At 44.2% G+C, this 16,512-nt stretch overlaps 1 long non-coding RNA gene across 6 annotated transcripts; it reads left to right on the forward strand.

Annotated features, from left to right (window-relative positions):
- The first annotated feature begins 1,356 nt into the window (after nt 1–1,356).
- On the forward strand, nt 1,357–15,589 carry LOC124877465. Of its 6 annotated transcripts, none has more exons than XR_007040537.1 (7): nt 1,357–1,537; nt 2,244–2,380; nt 3,167–3,463; nt 12,233–12,418; nt 12,512–12,550; nt 12,758–12,809; nt 13,463–15,589. It is a non-coding gene; the product is annotated as an uncharacterized LOC124877465 (long non-coding RNA). The 6 variants fall into 6 exon arrangements; XR_007040532.1 differs by having other exon boundaries at nt 1,359–1,537; nt 12,509–12,550; XR_007040533.1 differs by lacking the exon at nt 3,167–3,463 and having other exon boundaries at nt 1,360–1,537; nt 12,509–12,550.
- The last annotated feature ends 923 nt before the right edge of the window (nt 15,590–16,512 follow it).

Here is a 16,512-nt window from a genome sequence, read left to right on the forward strand (position 1 = left end):
ACTTTTATGAGAACTCTTACAAAAAAGCGTGGCTGTCCATGATTTGGTTCGGACACCTAAACGGTTCGAACAACTCTATGCGGCACACATAAGATGCATTTTGGTTCTCCATCTTGACTCCACAAAAATGGCGGCGACGTCTGAAAGCCGTTCAGCGTTCGATAAGGGCGTCCACGTATAGATGTCTATGACTCCACTCGTGTTACTGTTTACGCCCCTGCTGCCTGTTCAAGACATGACAGCTTCTAAAAAACATTTCTACATGTGAACCAAATGATGTCTAAATACATTCCTTCTTCGAAGGTCATTCCTTGACATGTTATTCCTTCTTCATGACTCAGCAGCTGACTGAAGTGTTTCCATGGGATGTCATCAGACCAGATGCAGCCATGCTGGCCTCCTCGTTTCTGTAGGAAACAGAAACGAGTGTTGGAGTCGTCTGCTGAAAGTCTAAACAGCAGTGGTTGCTGATGTAACAATACATTTCTCTTTCTACTCTAATATATGAAATGGAATCAACAGTGAGATGACAAGTACAATTGAACAGCATCCCTTTAATCACTTTTTTGAGTAAATTGCAGAAAATATCACTCATTTATTTATTTTCTATATATTTATTTTTCACAGAAGATGGCTGATTCCAATTCTTTCAAACTGAGTAGAGCAATCTGTTCTTTTGGTAATGTTGTGCCATCGTCTCACATTCAAAATGCATTTAAAAGTAGTCTAAACAACCACTGCAATTTGATTTATTCAAAAGAATCAATCTTTTGTGTTGAAATCCCTCCAGTATTTAATGTTCTGTTCTTCTCCACGAGGTCAAGAGCTCAACCTCTAATTGACACATACAGAATGAAAAGATTAACTTTTTAGACTCATTTTAATCATTTTGCACAAAGAAAATACAAACTTATCTTAATTAATTTTGTTGCTAATTTTTGCAAATTCCCAGACTCGGTTTCTGCCTCTCCTAACTAAAATTGGCATTTAGGGGTTTAAAGTTCATAAAACCTGTTATTATTTGGTATTTATATTAAAGACTGAAATTAATAATGGGATTATTAAACTGATATTGGTAAAAGCATTTTCATGCATAATATAACTGTGGCAATCATTAAAAGACTGATATATTGTGTACAAGACACAGAGGTGAAGGGATTTATTTATATCCCAGGCTCAGATTAAACTACTCCAAAACAATTCCAATTTTTTCCAGTTTGCATTAAATATTAACTTTTTTCTATAAAATAAAAACTTTAATTACTAAAACTGGTGTATAAGGGGTTAAATATGTATTTGTTATAAATGGTAATGACTGAAGTTAATGACATTAGTAAAGTAAAACAACTGAAAACTCAATTTAAAATTTTTCTTTGCATGCATTTTGGACACATGCATTGATTTTGCATGTCTCCATGGGGACAGAAGGAACAATTTACTTGCAAACAACTGTGGACAAAAAAGAATGATCACTGTTGGTCCCAGTTGTTGACACTCTCAGGAAACCAATCATATCAATATGAAAAAATGGGACAAGGTAGATCAACTTTTTGTGCTTTTTGTAAAATATTTGTTATGGGTAGTGTGGGCTGAGGAAATGATATGATGTTTTATAATTATTCCACGGCTGTCTTTACAAGAGCATTAATTTGTTTCCAAGGGACCCAAAATGAAGGGAATCCAAAAGGCTAATAAAGGAGCAGACCAGAAGTAATTTACATGAGAAACAAAAATTATGCGGTGATATTGATGGGAACAGAAATTAAATAACTGTGATTCTTACTTCCTGCTAGGGTTTAGCACTTCAGGCTATCTGCTACAGGATGTTAGCATAGTGGCACTTTAAAACTGTCATGACACATTTTTGTTTTTCATCAACAAAACCATGGAAGGCAGCAAAAGTCCTCCTCACTGACAGTTAAGCACGGTCTTGGAGAAGGACTGAAATAGAAAGTACTACAATAACTTGACTTTCCAGTCAGGAAACACATGGATGCCCTCACACAAACATGTTAAACATGAGTCTGAGTAAGACAAAATGAAGACTGGAAGAACTTTGGTTTGAATATTGGTTTCTCCCTGTTTCCTCTTCTTCTGTCAGCTGCTCCCTTTGAGTCTTCACCATGGATCACCTGCCTCCATCCCATCCCCAGTATCTTCCTCTGTCACATCCTCTGCATATCCTCTTTCGCTGCATCCATAAACCTCCACTGTGGTCTTCATTTGATCCTCCTGTCTTGCAGCTCCAGGTTCAGCATCCTTGGACCAGTGTCCAGACCCTCCCACCTTTGTCTCCAAACTGCTCAACCTGAGCTGTCCCTCTACACTCTCATCCTTACCTCACTGATGCGTTCCCGTGGCTTTGGATTATTGACCTCAGGTATTCAGTACCTTCACTCATTCCAGCTGTGTCCATTACATTCACATACATGGATTCTGTCTGCTTTAACCGACTTCCATTCATCTTCTCTTCAGAGCATATCTCCAACCTTTCTAGGTTCTCTTTCACCTGGTTCCTGCTCTCATTGCGGATCACTGTGCTCATGTGACAACCTGTCCATCATCCTTACAAACAGCAGGGGGCTCAGAGAGAATCCCTGATGGAATCCCATATGCTTCACACCTATCTGTTACTCCTACCACACACCTCACCACTGACTCGCTGTTCTTGTCAATGTTCTGCACCCCCTCACATACATCTCTTCCACACCTTTATTTAGGGATAGAATAGAATATAATAGAAAAATCCTTTATTGTCCCACAGTGAGGAGATTCAGGTTTACCAGGAGCAATGTGAAAGGCAAATGGAAACAAGCAGATTCACACAAAAGTAAAAAAAAAAAAGAAAATACAAAAACAAAAAAAGGAATAACAGACTAAAGTAACGTATAATTTACAACATAAGTTAAAAATACTTTACAATTATTAAAATAGCATACTCGGATTAAAAGAAATGTGCAGCTGAGTTGGGTGATTAAAAAATGTAGAACATGTGCATGAATATGTATGCGTAACAACAGCAGACTATTTACAGCCATATGGAAAACTGTGCAAATAACAGCAGGGATGTAAACAACTTATTGAGTTTGTTGGGAGCAGTGATGATTATAAAGTCTAACAGCTGCTGGGAGGAAGGATCTGTGATAATACTCCTTTGTGCACCTAGGATGCTGCAGTCTATCTCTGAAGAAGCTCTCCAGATCTGCAGCAGCTTCATGCATGGGCTGGGAGACATTGTCAAAGAGTGATGCTATTTTTGCTACAGTCCTTCTGTGTCCCACCACCTGGCTGTGTCCAGGGGCCATCCTAAGTCAGAGTTGGCCTTCCTGATGAGCTTAACGGCTTCCTCCCAGCTGCTGCTCCAACACACTACACCACAGAAGATGGCTGATTCCACCACAGAATTAAAAAAAGGTCTTCAGGAGATATTTTGCACTCCAAAATATCTCAGTCTCCTTATCAGGTAGAGTCTGCTCTGACTTTTCCTGTAAAAAGCATCAGTGTTGTGACTCCAGGCCAATTTGTGAACACTCAGGTACTTCTAAGAGTCCACTATCTCAACATCAGTTCCCTGAATGTTTGTCGGTGTTGGGGTGGTGGTTCTACACCTGTAGAAATCCATCAACAGCTCCTTGGTGTTCCCTGCATTTTTCAGGATATTTGATCTCGATTTCAGTATATTTCGTACATGATACACAGAAAACATCTGGATCACCTAATGCATTCAGAGATGTTCAAATGAAATGTTTCTTTAAAACGTTTCTATAGACATGAACATGAACGGCCGATTTAAAGGTAAAGGTTTTGTTTGCTAAAGTGATTCTGACTTTGGGGCATCACAATAAGAGTAGAAACAGCATATCAGTTACACTGTGAAATAATCTCAATGATTTTTATTGAGATTCACTGTTTTTTTTTTTTTAAATATGCAAATGTCAGATAAGACCAGAGAGAGTCTACTGCAATAATGTATAGAATAACTTATGCTTTTCTTCTGCTTTTCATTTGACTAGATGGTTGACCTCCATGTCATTGCATGTCTTACCTTGTTGTTTTGTTGATAAAAAGGTGAAATAGAACCTGACACTGACTGAGACCTGCCTGGACAACACAACAAACAACTGTGGAGCTAATGAGGCGAGGCTGCCTGTGGGGTTATGACTGAACACTGGAGTCAAAATCCCGTCTAAACGTAACGATGTTGGGGTTTTGGCTAGCAGTTCCTTGGGAAAAGAGACATTCAAAAGTAATTTTCTCCAAGTCAAATCTCAAGTCTTTGATAGGACGTTCCAAGTCATGTCTCAGGTTCCTAATAACTGAAACTAATCGCACATCGGATGCATGACCTGGTTTGCCTGGAACACTGAATTGCTGCAGTTTAATGAATTCAAAATATTATTATCCTTTTATAACACATGAACATTTAGTATCTCAATTTTTTTCAGAATACTTACATCAACATGCAAAAATCCACAGCAAAAATATAAAAATGCATTAATGTTCTAAGTTAACTAGTAGGAATAGGCTCTCTGTCCTTCGGGCTGGTGCATATCTCCAGCAAGAGGCCGGGTCCACCCAGGAAAGGTCTCCAGTCCATCACTGGAAACCTTTCCTGGGTGGCACCCAGAACACACACACACACACTCTCTCTCATACCTAAAGGCCAGAGTCCTCAAAGAGGACCCACATATGCACATGGAGAACATATAAACTCCATGCAGTAAGGCTCCAGGCTGGAATTCAAACACAGGACCTTCTTGCTGCAAGGCAACAGTGCTACCAGCTGTGCAGCCCACAAACTATATAATCACTGCAGTATTTAACAATAGTATTACGGCTGTATCTTTCTTCTGATGTGAGGCAGCCAAAGATTCAAATAAATGGCAACAAGCTGTGACTTTGAGGTGAAAATAAAGCTTCTAGATCTTATTTAAATTCGGTTCTTCGTTAAGTTGCCTGTTGTGTGTCGACACCACACTGGGTCATCCTCTGAGTCTGAGAGCTTGGCCAGAAAGATTGATGGAGCAGATTTACTATGGAACCTGGAAGAAGGAGCGGCCAAAGTCCAAAGAAAATGTTTAAAAGACCTTCAGTGTGAAGAATTGTTGATCAATACCAGAGAGTAAAGCAGTCCGCTCAGTTTTATGTGGTTCTAATTTTCGATGTGGTCTCTGAATGTCCTCCATGATGTTGTGGTCTAGCTACAGCTCTGTGGTCTTATCTGTAATTTTAGCTTCTCTGCTGACCTCCGTCACACAGAATCAAACAACAGAAGGGTGGTGACAGTGATAGTCGGGTCTCTGGGACAACAGGTGAACAATGGGGACTCTGGGGGGAGGGTGCAGGGAGCTTGACCTTGGCCTCAGAGCGATGGTCAGATGGGTTGCGTAGGCCACCGGCCGTGAAGGCAGAAGGATGAAGAGCGTGGAGGGATAAAGGGTGTGACGCCTCTCGCTCTCTTCAAACCTGCAGTGATTAATGACAAAACACACACACACACAACGAGATGACCTCAGCGAGGCCGCTACTCAAACATCGGGCCTCGGCTCTTTGACGTGGTCATTTTCCCAAAGCTTCTGATTGATGAGAGATTCTTTTCCCACCACAAATTATGGTAATAATGCTGAACGAGGAGAGAAGCTGCGAGTCTGCAGCTGCTCCCTGCAGCACCCTGATCCCAGAGAAAAGTGTTTACTCTTCACAGCAGATGGGACTTTGTTCCTACTTCTTAGATGCTTCTAAAAGTCTCAACTAGTGTTTTGACATCTGGTAAAGAAAACATATTACTAATGAAACCCAACTTAAGCTGTTTTTCTTTTACAAAACTTTATTTTCAGTGAGAATTTAAATTTTACAAGCTCATATCAAGTGACAGCAAGGAAAATGCAAATAAAATATAACCTAAAAACTAAGAAAGTAATAAAAAAGAAAAAAAGTCAAGTCTAAATTTGGAAATCAAGACCTAGATGAACTTAAAAAATTAAGATCAATAGATGAATCGGAGAAAGTTATTTCAGAGGAAAAATACCAAGGGGATTAACGGTATGTCAGCAAATTCATAAAGAAAAAAATTAAGGAATAACAAAAAAACATTTTCCAGGAAGAAAGATTTGAAGTGGTTTTCATATTTCTCACACATTTTTAGAATCTCAAGGAATTTCAGAAAGCAACCCTAAGCTGTATAGCTGGATCTCTGATGTCTTAGATGGAACTGCATTCGTTAACTGCAAATAAAACCCCACGGATGAAGGATTACTTTGGGGAACTTTAGCCACACTCTACGTAATGGAGTTACATGCACAAGCTCTACTGTGCAGGAAAAAAAAAGCTCATGTTAGGCTGGTTCAGAGGCATCCATATCTCTGTATATCCCTGGGATAGTTCATCACACACCGGGAATGTGGATTGCAATAGGATCAATTTCCTACATCTTGTGCTAAAGAAATGGAGGAAAAATGAATGAAGTCTCTGGAAGCAGGTGATATGATAGTTGTCATGGTATGGGACTGTATCAATTCATTTGAGTTTATTTAGTTTATTTATATAGCAGCAATTCATAACATGTTGTCTCAAGGCACTTCACAAAAGTCAGGTACATACATTCCAATTAATCCCAACCATTGAACAGCGCAGTCGGAGTTAGCTTTTTATTCAAATTGGATAAAAAAGTTTTTCTATTTAAGGAAACCCAGCAGATTGCATCCAGTCAGTGATTTGCAGCATTCACTCCTACTGGATGAGCATGTAGAGACAGTGGACAGTCACTGGCGTTGACTTTGCAGCAATCCCTCATACTGAGCATGCATGTAGCAACAGTGGAGAGGAAAAACTCCCTTTTAACAGGAAGAAACCTCCACCAGAACCAGGTTCAGTGTGAGTGGCCATCTGTCACGACCGACTGGGAGTTTGAGAGAACAGAGCAGAGACACAAAAAGAACACAGAAGCACTGATCCAGGAGTACTTTCTATGGGAAGGAAAAGTAATATTACCCAAAACTGAAGTCATGTATGTGTCGTGGTATGGGGCTGTGTCATGGTATGGGGCTGTGTCATGGTATGGGGCTGTGTCATGGTATGGGGCTGTGTCATGGTATGGGGCTGTGTCATGGTATGGGGTTGTGTCGTGGTATGGGGTTGTATCGTGGTATGGGGCTGTGTCATGGTATGGGGTTGTGTCGTGGTATGGGGTTGTATCGTGGTATGGGGCTGTGTCATGGTATGGGGTTGTGTCGTGGTATGGGGTTGTATCGTGGTATGGGGCTGTGTCATGGTATGGGGTTGTGTCATGGTATGGGGTTGTGTCATGGTATGGGGTTGTGTCATGGTATGGGGCTGTGTCATGGTATGGGGCTGTGTCATGGTATGGGGCTGTGTCATGGTATGGGGCTGTGTCATGGTATGGGGCTGTGTCATGGTATGGGGCTGTGTCATGGTATGGGGTTGTGTCGTGGTATGGGGTTGTATCGTGGTATGGGGCTGTGTCATGGTATGGGGTTGTGTCGTGGTATGGGGTTGTATCGTGGTATGGGGCTGTGTCATGGTATGGGGTTGTGTCGTGGTATGGGGTTGTATCGTGGTATGGGGCTGTGTCATGGTATGGGGTTGTGTCATGGTATGGGGTTGTGTCATGGTATGGGGTTGTGTCATGGTATGGGGTTGTATCGTGGTATGGGGTTGTGTCATGGTATGGGGTTGTGTCATGGTATGGGGTTGTATCGTGGTATGGGGCTGTGTCATGGTATGGGGCTGTGTCATTGTATGGGGTTGTATCGTGGTATGGGGCTGTGTCATGGTATGGGGCTGTTATGGTATGGGGCTGTGTCATGGTATGGGGTTGTGTCGTGGTATGGGGCTGTGTCATGGTATGGGGTTGTGTCATGGTATGGGGCTGTGTCATGGTATGGGGTTGTATCGTGGTATGGGGTTGTGTCATGGTATGGGGCTGTGTCATGGTATGGGGCTGTGTCATGGTATGGGGTTGTGTCGTGGTATGGGGTTGTATCGTGGTATGGGGCTGTTATGGTATGGGGCTGTGTCATGGTATGGGGTTGTATCGTGGTATGGGGTTGTATCGTGGTATGGGGCTGTTATGGTATGGGGCTGTGTCATGGTATGGGGTTGTGTCATGGTATGGGGCTGTGTCATGGTATGGGGCTGTGTCATGGTATGGGGTTGTATCGTGGTATGGGGTTGTGTCATGGTATGGGGTTGTATTGTGGTATGGGGTTGTGTCATGGTATGGGTTGTGTCGTTGTATGGGGCTGTGTTGTGGTATGGGTTGTGTCGTTGTATGGGGTTGTATCGTGGTATGGGGCTGTGTCATGGTATGGGGTTGTGTCATGGTATGGGTTGTGTCGTGGTATGGGGTTGTGTCGTGGTATGGGTTGTGTCGTTGTATGGGGCTGTGTCGTGGTATGGGGTTGTGTCGTGGTATGGGGTTGTGTCATGGTATGGGTTGTGTCGTTGTATGGGGCTGTGTCGTGGTATGGGTTGTGTCGTTGTATGGGGCTGTGTCGTGGTATGGGGTTGTGTCATGGTATGGGTTGTGTCGTTGTATGGGGCTGTGTCGTGGTATGGGGTTGTGTCATGGTAGGGGTTGTGTCGTTGTATGGGGCTGTGTCATGGTAGGGGTTGTGTCGTTGTATGGGGTTGTGTCGTTGTATGGGGCTGTGTCATGGTATGGGTTGTGTCGTTGTATGGGGCTGTGTCATGGTATGGGTTGTGTCGTTGTATGGGGCTGTGTCGTGGTATGGGGCTGTGTCATGGTAGGGGTTGTGTCGTTGTATGGGGCTGTGTCATGGTAGGGGTTGTGTCGTTGTATGGGGCTGTGTCGTGGTATGGGGTTGTGTCGTGGTATGGGGTTGTGTCGTGGTATGGGGTTGTATCGTGGTATGGGGTTGTGTCATGGTATGGGTTGTGTCGTGGTATGGGGCTGTGTCATGGTATGGGTTGTGTCGTTGTATGGGGTGGTATCGTGGTATGGGGTTGTATCGTGGTATGGGGTTGTGTCGTGGTATGGGGCTGTGTCATGGTATGGGTTGTGTCGTTGTATGGGGCTGTGTCGTGGTATGGGGTTGTGTTGTTGTATGGGGCGATGTCGTGGTGTGGGGTTGTATCGTGGTATGGGGTTGTATCGTGGTATGGGGTTGTATCGTGGTATGGGGTTGTGTCGTGGTATGGGGTTGTATCGTGGTATGGGGTTGTATCGTGGTATGGGGTTGTGTCATGGTATGGGTTGTGTCGTGGTATGGGGTGGTATCGTGGTATGGGGTTGTATCGTGGTATGGGGTTGTGTCGTGGTATGGGGCTGTGTCATGGTATGGGTTGTGTCGTTGTATGGGGCTGTGTCGTGGTATGGGGTTGTGTTGTTGTATGGGGCGATGTCGTGGTGTGGGGTTGTATCGTGGTATGGGGTTGTATCGTGGTATGGGGTTGTATCGTGGTATGGGGTTGTATCGTGGTATGGGGTTGTATCGTGGTATGGGGTTGTATCGTGGTATGGGGTTGTGTCGTGGTATGGGTTGTGTCGTGGTATGGGGCTGTGTCGTGGTATGGGGTTGTGTCATGGTATGGGTTGTGTCGTTGTATGGGGCTGTGTCGTGGTATGGGGTTGTGTCATGGTAGGGGTTGTGTCGTTGTATGGGGCTGTGTCATGGTAGGGGTTGTGTCGTTGTATGGGGTTGTGTCGTTGTATGGGGCTGTGTCATGGTATGGGTTGTGTCGTTGTATGGGGCTGTGTCGTTGTATGGGGCTGTGTCATGGTATGGGTTGTGTCGTTGTATGGGGCTGTGTCGTGGTATGGGGCTGTGTCATGGTAGGGGTTGTGTCGTTGTATGGGGCTGTGTCATGGTAGGGGTTGTGTCGTTGTATGGGGCTGTGTCGTGGTATGGGGTTGTGTCGTGGTATGGGGTTGTGTCGTGGTATGGGGTTGTATCGTGGTATGGGGTTGTGTCATGGTATGGGTTGTGTCGTGGTATGGGGCTGTGTCATGGTATGGGTTGTGTCGTTGTATGGGGTGGTATCGTGGTATGGGGTTGTATCGTGGTATGGGGTTGTGTTGTGGTATGGGGCTGTGTCATGGTATGGGTTGTGTCGTTGTATGGGGCTGTGTCGTGGTATGGGGTTGTGTTGTTGTATGGGGCGATGTCGTGGTGTGGGGTTGTATCGTGGTATGGGGTTGTATCGTGGTATGGGGTTGTATCGTGGTATGGGGTTGTGTCGTGGTATGGGGTTGTATCGAGGTATGGGGTTGTGTCATGGTATGGGTTGTGTCGTGGTATGGGGCTGTGTCATGGTATGGGGTTGTATCGTGGTATGGGGTTGTGTCGTGGTATGGGGCTGTGTCATGGTATGGGTTGTGTCGTTGTATGGGGTGGTATCGTGGTATGGGGTTGTATCGTGGTATGGGGTTGTGTCGTGGTATGGGGCTGTGTCATGGTATGGGTTGTGTCGTTGTATGGGGCTGTGTCGTGGTATGGGGTTGTGTCGTGGTATGGGGCGATGTCGTGGTGTGGGGTTGTATCGTGGTATGGGGTTGTATCGTGGTATGGGGTTGTATCGTGGTATGGGGTTGTATCGTGGTATGGGGTTGTATCGTGGTATGGGGTTGTATCGTGGTATGGGGTTGTATCGTGGTATGGGGTTGTGTCGTGGTATGGGGTTGTGTCAGTGCTTTTGGCCAAGGTTTTAGGGCAACAAATGCCGTCTTAAAGATCCCATCTTTTCCACGGTCAAGACGATGGAAAACCTCATTCTGCACATATTGCTAAGCCCCGGCTGAGGAAGAACAGGGTACAGTTGTTGACCTGGCTTGCCTGCAGTCCTGACTTGGTCTCAGTAAGGAACACATTGACAACTCTGTGCTGTAGGAGACCTGAGGATTTGTTTGCAGGACAAATGGGAGAAAAAAACCCTCTGGAGGCCTTCATGGTTTGACATTCTCAATGCCAGATAGTATTTTATTGTTTGGAGATGGAATGGGAACATTATAAAATGGGAAAAGAAAAAACATGGGAAGAATCTAAAATCTAAAACGTTATTTTAAAAATGTTTTTTTTTTTTTTTTTTGTAAACAAAATCTTTTTTTCGTTCTTTGATGGTAGAAACCAGTTTAATGGTGGCATTAATTTGAGGATTTAAAAAGGCATTAGTGATTTCATCACTTTCTGGCCTGAAAGGAGCAATAAGTGTTGGGCAGAAAGAAAACAACACAATTCTGTCAGTGAGTTTGCTTTGTGGTTTTGAGATAAAATGGGCCGACTTACAACAGAGCAGTGAACTGAGTAGGAACACTGTAAAAAAAGAAAATTTGAGAATGTTTATTTGTTTTTCACCAGCGACTAGTCTGAAAAAAATCCTAACATGTCTTCCTGCAACCGTCCAACAGATGTTGCCTAAAATAAAGGCTGAAAACGATTGGCTGTGAGTCCGCAGTGATGTCAGCGCACCTCTGCAGCTGGGGTGGGGGACAGTGGCGCAGTTTGTTTCTCTGTGGGGGCGGTTGGAGGCCAGCAGTGATTGTGGTTCGGTCGCAGACGGGTGAAGGTGTCCCTGGCGACTCCGGCTCAAAGGGAGGAGCTAAAATAAGAACAAATATGTCTAAACTCACACGCATGTAAAAATCCACTATAAGGTTCTGTGTGTGTGCGAAACATGAAGCAGGTGGCTAACAGTTTAGGGCCCAACATGGCGGCGGTGTTTCGTACAAACTACCTCTGAAAGAACAGAGCTGCTTTTCCCAGGAGTTGATGGGTGACTGACGTTGTTGTGATGATGTTGGAGCTGGCGTGTTCATGAATGTGTGTACATGCTCATATGTGTGTGTGTGTGTGTGTGTGTGTGTGCGGGTCTGGGTCAAAAACTGGGGGTTTGTGGGATCCCCTCACATCCCCAAACATAAACCTATCAGAGCCTCTCTGGTGATTGAAGGCGACTTTCTTTACAAATTATGCTGCAGATTGTGATGAAGCACACACACACACGCTCTGAGCTGATGTTTTAGCTATGTGTGTGTGTGTATGTTATGGGAAGAACCGAGACAGAGAGGGATGCTGGGAAGGAGGTCGTGATGTGACGTCACCCTGTGATGCTCCTCCGCCCACATCCGCTCCCCTCCCCATCATCTCCATCCCTTTTACTCTACAGCCGTGTGTGTGTGTGTGTGTGTGTGTGTGTGTGTGTGTGTGTGTGTGTGTGTGTGTGTGTGTGTGTGTGTGTGTGTGCCTGTGTACAGTGATGACACAGCCCAGGTCATGTGACTGTGGAGGTGGTGCTGATGTTGGGAAAAAGAGGAGGAGAAAGTGACCCGGAGCAGAAATCACCTGCTCGACGGATCCAACATGGAGGCCCAAACCGGAAGGGAAAGCGTTTTCTGGACATTTCAACAGAACGTCAACGTCCACGAACATGTTTGTCTTCAGTAAGCCCCCCTACAGACACGTGCAGCTCATGATGACTCGTAGAAATGAAGAAAGTCATGAAGAAACGCTTTTCTTTCATCCTGAAACAGCAGCTGAGCAGAGAAGCTTACTGCATGTTTTACAGTTTTAAGGTCAGATTTCCTTCCTCAATGTAGCATTTTTAGTTTAAATAAAACATTTGAAGGACATTAGATAGTCTAGACTCACACATGTGAGCTTTTAGGACTCTAAATTGCACCAGTAATGAGTCTATAGATCATTAGCAGATGACAGAGAGGTTAAATAGCTCCAGTGATTTCTCTCTGATCATTACTCTGCTCTCCTAATTGTTTCTTCAGGATATCTTTCCCATCAATACGGCTGTCGATTCGGATCAATTACTCATTGCAGGTGATGTAACTCACAGCCGAAACGAATAAAGCTACATCAGCACTGTTGATGGTTTTAGAAGGTGAACTTTGTTTGGACGGATCTGTTCTGAATCCTGGCTGAACATGCAGGGAGAAACGTGGATCTTATCCATTTTTACTGGACCAAAACATTCCTGTAACCTGTTCTGCTGTTTATGCTATGGATCTGAACCAACAGAAGTCGGGAACCTGTTTTTCTGTCTTTGCACAGAAAGGTTTAACAGTTTTCCTCTGATTTTCCAATTTTCATACACATCATCATTTAGGTCTGCAAACCAAACCCAGGTTGCAATATGTCTGAGATTGTAAAATGTGAGAACTAAGAATTTTAGATTAATTTTTACAGATTAATAAGAATTTAATAAGATTTATTAATGAGAATATATGCAATGACTTAAGTAAAATCCCTCAATTGTCCTTCTAGTTTCAATTACTGGGATTGATTTTAGGACATCTTTGGTCTTGATGGAATATCTTGGAGCTGTTTGCTTGCTGACATGTTCAGTTAAACTCCAGCTGCTCTAGATCCTTCTTTTTATATTCAGATTAAGTTTTTTGCAGCTGCAAAAACAGGATCTGAACTTTGAACTGATATTTTTCCCTTTTTTTTCCTTCTGATTGGGTGGTGTGCAGCAAACACCTCCCTGAGGTTTATAATCTGTGCTGGAGAAGCTCAGCTCCTCGGAGAGGATTACAGCAGCAAATTAGCCTGAGCAGACCTGATCCATCTGAGCTCAGCAGACGCTGTGGTGGAGAAATCCAACAGACCCTCAACCCAAACAGAGGAGGCCAAAACCAAGTGGAAAATTTGGTTTATTCTGCTGCTGAAAACCTTCTCTGGTGCCTGTTGCTGCTTTTGCAAGTTGCAAATAAAAATAAATTAAGTTAAAAATCAAAAATGTGAAAATGATCACTGTGAAATGTGCGTTATTTGGTGGTGAAATATTTGTTTGTTGAATAACTGTACATTTTATTTTAAATTAAACATTTTTTTATTGTCCCTAATTATTTTTAATTACACAAACACTGCCTGGTCCAGTTTCTCTGTAAAGCAAATGAAACACAAACATAATTTAATTTCTATAAAACAGGAGGCCTTGTGTGATTTAAATTCCTATTTTTTATAAGTTTGATTTTTTTTTCCAGCATTTATCTCATGTTTAACTGTAACAATTTAAATCCAAAGAATAAAAAATAAAATCTATATGATCCATCGAAAAAATCATCAGAAACTGGAAACAAAATAGGAAAAACGTGCAACAAAAAATCAGATTCTTCCTTTGGTTAATAAATCTTTATTATTCATTAAGAGCAGAATGTGGACAAACGAGTTCCGTCTTTATTGGCTTGTAATGGCGCCTTTTATCCAAAAAGATAAAAGGCTTGAAAAAGGGTCACGGTTTGTTAAAGAAAATAAAAATGATACATTCCTGCAGAATTATTCAAATTATAATCCCCAAAACGGCAACAAAAGGCGGCAACAAAAGCTCACCAGTCGAGCGACAATAAACCTTTTTCAGAAACTGGGCCTGGTCTGCATGGCTCACAAATCCCAGTTTTACTCCAGCAAGTTGGGAAAAATCTCCCAGTTTCTTACATACTTCATTACTGCTCCTCAAACTGATTTGCTTGGCCTCTTCCTGCTCCTCCTGCGGGAAAATCTCACGCAAATTTGAAAGGAGACAAATCTTGAAATGACAGAAATTAGAATGTGGTCCTCTAAAGGCCCTAGAAAAGAAAGTTCTCTGCATGTGCAATTTAAATAAAAACGAATTTTGAGAGAAAATTTGATAAACATTAATGATGTGCTTGGAAAGACATCAAGAATAATCCTAATGATCGAATAAGCAGCAGGCAGAGCAGGAGCTGATTATCCCGCTGGGAACAAACACCAGGAGTGCAGGAGCTTCCAGCAACAGATGTCCAGGCACAATTCTCGGCTTGGATTGGGATTTTTACAAGAATTGCGTTTGGACAATCAGCAGCTAGAGCCCAAAAACACAAAATACTTAGAACACGAGTTTGACTAGAAATAAAAGGATTAAAAGTGAAAGCGTCAGCTCCAGGTTTCCAGTTGTTCAAAGTGAGACCATCATCAGCAGCAGGGTTTTCTCACTCATCCGGTTCCAGATGCTAAGTAAAGGCGCTTTCTGGATTACCAGAAATATTCCAGAAATAGGACCAAACCAATCGTCTGAACCAGCTGCAGAGTGGGGACAAACTCATCACCGCCATATCTGCACCTGTTACGACGCATTTTTCTCTTCCATCCATCCATCCATCTTCCCCCTCCTCCCTCTGAAAAAAGCTCCAAAAAAGATGCAACTGTCGCACAGCTGCGCTTCTTTTCCATCTGCGCCTTTTCCCAACAGAAACACCCGCTAAGAGAACTAACGTCCCGCTGGTCTGCACTGTGCACCTGCTCCTCCGCGGTTAGCTCCAGTATTGGAAAGTGGGAGCAGGAGGCTCCTGCAGCGCTGAGGAGGAGCCGGAGAGGCGGGCAGAGAGGCATGATGCTTCCCGGTCTGCACGCACGGCGGACGGGGTGCGAGCGGAAGGCTTACCGCTCATGTCCCTCCTCCTCCTGCAGCTCCTCCTCCTCCCTGCAGCCCGATGTGGTGGCCCTTTTCTGGGGCTCCTCCAACAATAAGCGCCGGTGCGTCCATGTCACCGAGAGAGAAAGCTCCAGAGTGGGGCCGCTCCGCTCTTGGTACTGAGATTTGAATAAACACATACACACGCACCGCGGGGGTGATGATAAATGCCTATTGTACCCCGGAGGAGGAGGAGGAGGAGAAGTAATGAATCTGCACTGAGGGAGAGAGGGAAAGAGGAGCTCTTAAAGGAACAACACGCTCCTTTTCTCCATTTCTGATCACAACTGAAACACTGTTAACCCCGCCGCTCATACACTGCACACCAACACACTGCACACCAACACACTGCACACCAACACACTCCACACCAACACACTGCACACCAACACACTGCACACCAACACACTGCACACCAACACACTGCACACCAACACACTGCACACCAACACACTCCACACCAACACACTGCACACCAACACACTGCACACCAACACACTGCACACCAACACACTCCACACACACACTGCACACCAACACACTCCACACCAACACACTCCACACCAACACACTGCACACCAACACACTCCACACCAACACACTGCACACCAACACACTGCACACCAACACACTGCACACCAACACACTGCACACCAACACACTGCACACACACACTGCACACCAACACACTGCACACCAACACACTCCACACCAACACACTGCACACCAACACACTGCACACCAACACACTACACACCAACACACTCCACACCAACACACTGCACACCAACACACTCCACACACACACTGCACACCAACACACTCCACACCAACACACTCCACACCAACACACTCCACACCAACACACTGCACACCAACACACTCCACACCAACACACTCCACACACACACTGCACACCAACACACTACTGTAACGCACACACAGCTGTGTGAATGACGTTGTCCTTCCTCAGCTGGAGCTCCTGGAGACTTCCCCTCACTGGTGATGCGATGCAGAAAAAACAAAAACAGCAACAATAAACAACAGTCTCCATGCAGTCCCTGTGAGCCCCATCTCTGCAAGAGAAAA

Source organism: Girardinichthys multiradiatus, chromosome 12, assembly GCF_021462225.1.
Source record: "Girardinichthys multiradiatus isolate DD_20200921_A chromosome 12, DD_fGirMul_XY1, whole genome shotgun sequence".
NCBI classification, from domain to species: Eukaryota; Metazoa; Chordata; class Actinopteri; order Cyprinodontiformes; family Goodeidae; genus Girardinichthys; species Girardinichthys multiradiatus.